The following is a 6,000-nucleotide window of genomic DNA, read 5'->3' as shown; positions in this document are numbered from 1 at the left end:
GCCTTAGATAGGTTTTTTGAATGATATTCACTGGATATGCACTCAATTCTTGCTTTGTTTTGTATAGGAAATTGGTTGTCAGCTAATCCTGAGTACAATGCCACCCATATGGGCCAACTTTAATACGCCAACACAGATATTGCAACATCCTTATGGCGTAAATAGTGTATCAAGTTCAGGCCCAGATAAAGAGGCAAGAAATAACGTCACCCACATTAATTTCAATGTCAATATTTAAGTTGAAACAAATATCGCAATTACAGTGCAATTTGTAACACTTGAAATGCCGCGACCTTTATAGAGAACCACCATTAAGTATTGATTTAGCAATAATGTATGGAGTGTGGAATGTGAAGAACAGCCAAATAGATGGGAAACAACTAAAAGGATGTTTGCTTGCGTGGGTTTTGATCCCAGCATCTGTTTGTAGGACATGGGGCAACATCATTTAATTGTACGTGAACAGCCTGGCCAGAAACATCCGAGCAACTGGAATCATTTCCTCCCCTCCTTCTTCTTCCTTAGTCACGTGGAAAGCCCACAAAAAGAGTTCTAGTGGATGTATTGCGACATACTGTTTATTTTTTCTAAAAACATTGAGAATAATGAGAATTCTGGGTAATTTCGAGAACTTGCTCTACTAAACATAAGAAGTAAATTTGGCCACTTACACTCATTAAAATGCAGCAGAGCGCTCTTACTCGGCGTTCTCTCCATGGACACTGTAAGAAGATGGAATTGGCTTTTTCAGTCTGCAAGCTTTGCGCGTTTCACTTGAAAACAGTGGCACGCTATTCTTGCCACCAAAGGAAGCATGTACTGTTTGGGTGCCAAGGCCTGGAAAAAGTTCAAGGGACCATATAGCATGTTGCAACACTTGGGGGGGGGTCATGCACTCTGCTCACCCACCAATAACATGGATCAAGTAGAACGTTCCAAACGTATTTCATACACGCTCCTACAAAAGAAGCAAAATGAATGAGGAAAGTATTCACCGTGAAATATGTGCGGCGAGTCTTTGCTGCTTTTATTAAAAAAAAACTTGGATGAATATGACTGAATGTCAGCGACATCCACTCAAGGGTGACTTAAAGTGTAACTTAAAGAAATGTAAATGTAAAGTTACCTGGGATTTTCTGGGCTTCAGCTACCCGGAGCCTTCCCTTGCGGGACACGGCCAGGACTGCACACTGACGTTGGTGGGCGGTCCAACTGACGACAGCGGGAAACACCCCCATTTAAATGGAAAATGGTCTTGCCACGCCCCACTTCCGTGACCCGGAGGATTCGGGTCCTGACCCGGAGAAGCGGTGCTTCACCCGGCTACCGAGTTCCAAGGTATGCTTATTACGGTATGCCCTAAATACCGTATAACTATGGCAAAACTATGAATATTGGTCTGGCTTTCCAGGGAGAAAACGTGACCCGACCTCTGGCACTCAAAGGGTTACATTAAACAGAAATGATTGCGTTCGGTAGCAGCAGCCAATCACATGTATGCTAAACAATATTTTGCATCATGTAGAAATACATTCCAAACGAAAAGAAAATATAAATAAGCACTTATCTGATGCAAAGAAGATGCCCTCCTCCTCCATGGTCCAACATTTCTTGTCACTGATTGGCTGATCAAGCAGTCAATCAGTGATAGGAAAGTGTTCCCATTGAAATCACTGGCAGCGCTTTCCACACATGGACATGGAGGTCTGAACAGATCACGGGGCACGGCGTTCCTTGAGCCTGCGCGGGAGCTGACAGAGGGCGAGTATACCCCCATGTTGCAAAACAGTTACCATGTAAATTTAAAGGGACTGTGTAGCTGTCAGACATCAGGATGGCTGGAATGTCCCTTTAAAACAAACACATGATGTCTCCCTACATGATGATGATGATGATGACCTTCTGTATGTATTATGAAACGCCTTAGATTACTGAGCGGCAAAGTAATGCGTGATTACTGGAACTCGGAGACAAGGAGACTGTGTGGGAGGTTCTGTTCTCTGAATAGGAACTGTCATGGTCATATCTTTTAATTAACACACAGCAGGGGGGAATAATCCAGATGTATTTTGCTTATTGATCTATGTTTCATAAATAAATCATAGTTGTACTTTTTTATTAGGAGTTTTCTTCGGAATTATTCCCCTTCTTGCACCTCGTTTCTTTTTCTTTTGTATTTGCTTTTTTTTTCTCTTCCTGACATTTTTGGCACACATATATTCTTTTCTATTGTCTATGGCCACAGTTTTTAGCATAACTAGATTCATTAAAAGTGAAAGATTCAGCAAAAGCCAGTGTCATCCACGAAAACCTTTGAGGGATGAACGACAAAAGCCAAATTAAAAACTTGAGCTTTCAGATAAAGAGATACCGGGAACAGTTAAGTCAAATGAGTATAGCAAACCTGCCAACTGTCCCGATTTGTCCTGGGAAATTGGCAATTGGGACGGTTAGGAAAATCATGGATCTCCCGCTCATCGGCCCAGAATTAAGGAGCTCAAGGTCTGTTTCTTCAGACATCTGCTTGAGCGCTCCCAGTCGCTGTGGGTCGGTGCTTGTTGCTGAGTGCCGCGATATGACGTCGTATGCCGGAGCGCAGCAGGGAAGCCGCGTGCACAGAGTGGGAGTCTGGAGCAGAGGTCTGAGAAAGCCAAGGGAAAAGGGTAAGATAAGGAGGGGGGGATGTAAGAGATGGAGAAACGAGGTGGGTGAGAAAAAAGAGATGGGGGAAAAAGGGGGACAGAAGGAGAAATGAAATAGATATGTGGATAAGGGGCAGAGAGAGAAATAAAACAAACAGATGGGGAGAAAGGAGGGTGCAGAGAGAGAGAAATGAAACAGATGGGGAGAAAGGAGGGTGCAGAGAGAGAGAGAAATGAAACAGATGGGGAGAAGGGAGGGTGCAGAGAGAGAGAGAAATGAAACAGATGGGGAGAAAGGAGGGTGCAGAGAGAGAGAGAAATGAAACAGATGGGGAGAAGGGAGGGTGCAGAGAGAGAGAGAAATGAAACAGATGGGGAGAAAGGAGGGTGCAGAGAGAGAGAGAAATGAAACAGATGGGGAGAAAGGAGGGTGCAGAGAGAGAGAGAGAGAAATGAAACAGATTAAGAGAAGAAGGGGAAAAGTGAGAAATGAATGAGGTGGGGAGTATGGCGCAGAGAGAGAAACAAGAGATGGGGAGAGTTCTCTGTGGCTCTTATGCTCACGTGCCCAATGTATATATGTGTGTGTAAGGGCACTGTATATATGTGTAAAGGCAATGTATATGTGTAAGGGCACTGTTTAACCCCTTAATGACAAAGCCCATACATGTACAGGCTCAAAATGCATTGTTTTCATTGGGTTTAGGGACCGCTCATTGTCCTTAAGGGGTTAAAAGTGTGTAAGGGGAGTCTATATTTGTATGAAAGGGCAGTGTATAAGTATGTGTCTAAGGGCACTGTATACGTGTGTGTAAGGGTAGTGTATATGTGTGTGTGTAAGGGCAGTGTATATGTGTGTGTAAGGGCAGTGTATATGTGTATGGAAGGGCAGTGTATATGTGTGTATAAGGGCGGTGTATATGTGTGTGTGTAAGGGCAGTGTATATGTGTGTGTGTACGGGCAGTGTATATGTGTGTATGTAAGGGCAGTGTATATGTGTGTGTAAGGGGAGCGTATATGTGTGTAAGGGCAGTATATATATGTGTGTGTGTGTGTAAGGGCAGTGTATATGTGTGTAAGGGCAGTGTATATGTGTGTGTAAGGGCAGTGTATATGTGTGTGTAAGGGCAGTGTATATGTGTGTAAGGGCAGTATATGTGTGTGTAAGGGCAGTGTATATGTGTGTGTAAGGGCAGTGTATGTGTGTGTAAGGGCAGTATATGTGTGTGTATGGGCAGTGTATATGTGTGTGTAAGGGTAGTATATATGTGTGTGTAAGGGCAGCGTATATGTGTGTAAGGGCAGTATATATGTGTGTGTGTAAGGGCAGTATATGTGTGTGTACGGGCAGTGTATATGTGTGTGTAAGGGTAGTATATGTGTGTGTAAGGGTAGTATATGTGTGTAAGGGCAGTATATGTGTGTGTAAGGGCACTGTATGTGTAAGGACAGTGTATATGTATGTATTAGGTCAGTGTATTTGTGCATGTGCAAGGGCAGTGTATGTGTAAGAGCAGTGTATATGTGTATGTGTAAGGTCAGTGTATTTGTGCATGTGCAAGGGCAGTGTATGTGTAAGGGCAGTGTATATGTGTGTGTAAGGGTAGTGTATATGTGCGTAAGGGTAGTATAAATGTGTGTGTAAGGGCAGTGTATGGGTATATGTGTGTATGGGCAGTGTATGTGTAAGGGCAGTGTATATGTATGTGTAAGGGCAGTGTATTGACGGTCTATTCATACTATTGCTGTTTTGGGCCTAAAGGGAATAGAATGATTCCGTGTAACATGCATGTAACCCGGGGGGTTGCCTTTTTGTAATAAATTCCAGAAGAAGCAATGTCTTCCCTTCCACAGCCTAAAGCTCCTGACATGACTGAGGATGATGAGGCTTGTAGTCCACAGCAACCTCACGGCCCCCTGGGAATCTCATTCACTGATCATAGATTGTAAGCTCCTTAGGTCTTACATTTTATCCCATTTTTACTCATGTTTACCTATTGTACAGCACTGCGGAATATGATGGCGCTATATAATAAGTAGCATCGCTATGTGTTGCTGGGGGAGGAAAGGGGTGAGGAGGGGGAGGAAAGGGGTGAGGAGGGGGAGGAAAGGGGTGAGGAGGGGGAGTCGGTATCTCTGACGGCCAAAGGACTTCCCAGCAATGACATCTCCGTGCAGGGGGAGGACCCGGCGGATCAGCCACTATTTCTTAACGAGCAGCGCAAGGTGGATCACCACACCGGAGCAGACACCGGAGGAGAGACCGAGGCCAGCGCTCCTTTACAGGCATTAACCCCGATCACTCGCCATGCTCCTGTGTCTACTGATCCTCCTGCCCCTGGCAGCGCAAGCCTTGCCCTTTGCTATAGTGTCTCCGGGACTCGGGAAAACTCGGGAGATCCCTACTAATTACAGGACAGCCAGGCACCCTGCCGTAGTGGCCGTGCAATATATCAACTACTACACCGGTTCCCCCAACAACCTGCAGTCCCTGCTCCGAGTGAACAAAGCCACCGTGAAGGTGAGTGTCCTTGGATCTGCCCGCGGTCATCATCAGGAGATCTACTGGCAAAGTTCCATACTTAGAACCGTTACCGGGATCAGTAGTTCTGCAGCAGCCCTGTGATAGCACATTAACCCCCGGTGCCTTCTGCGGTTGTGGCCTCTTTAATAGTTAAAATGCTCCAGAGATCTCATTTCCTTTTATAAAGCCAGTTTTTTGTTATTCACTTAACTTTTATTAAGGGTTTCAAGAAAGCAAGAACATTGGGGCAGAGGATAAAGGGGATCGGGAGGAGGATGATGAGGGTACCCACAATTATTAACATTTTCAATGCCAACAGTGAACCATATTGTGGCAGAGGTTACAATCATGACTAATTATTTTTTCTCAAACACTCCAGAATGAGAAGTCTCCAACGCTCTTGTTCTGAATGACAATGCCCTGGGATGCATTAGCATTTCCAATGTGCCTGCGCTTAATCTGCCTTTCTCATGAGACAATGACCTCAACATTACCATAAAATTTTTAAAAAAAGGCAAATCACTACATTAGTAGCCGGTTGCTATAGTAATCACCGCATAGCTGGGTGGTTGCTATAACAATCAATCAATTAATTATCCTCCATTTGGGTCCTACAACATTCTTTACTTTGTAGAGTTCTACTTAGCATCTGCGCTTTAACATATAACATATAATAACATATTAATACCTACCGACTGTTCATTTAGAGGCATGTAATGCCAAGTCAGCATTAAATATGACGTCTTTCATGTGCCTTTAAGTATTTCCTGCCATTATATATTTGGCACATAAAATAATACTGATCCATAATGCCAGGCGGCTTGTTTGATTGC

The sequence above is a fragment of the Sceloporus occidentalis genome, unplaced genomic scaffold, assembly GCF_023333645.1.
Source record: "Sceloporus occidentalis isolate IW3139 unplaced genomic scaffold, rSceOcc1.0.p SCAF_25, whole genome shotgun sequence".
NCBI classification, from domain to species: domain Eukaryota; kingdom Metazoa; phylum Chordata; class Lepidosauria; order Squamata; family Phrynosomatidae; genus Sceloporus; species Sceloporus occidentalis.
The sequence above is the reverse complement of the archived record's forward strand: the minus strand, read 5'-3'. Positions refer to the sequence as shown.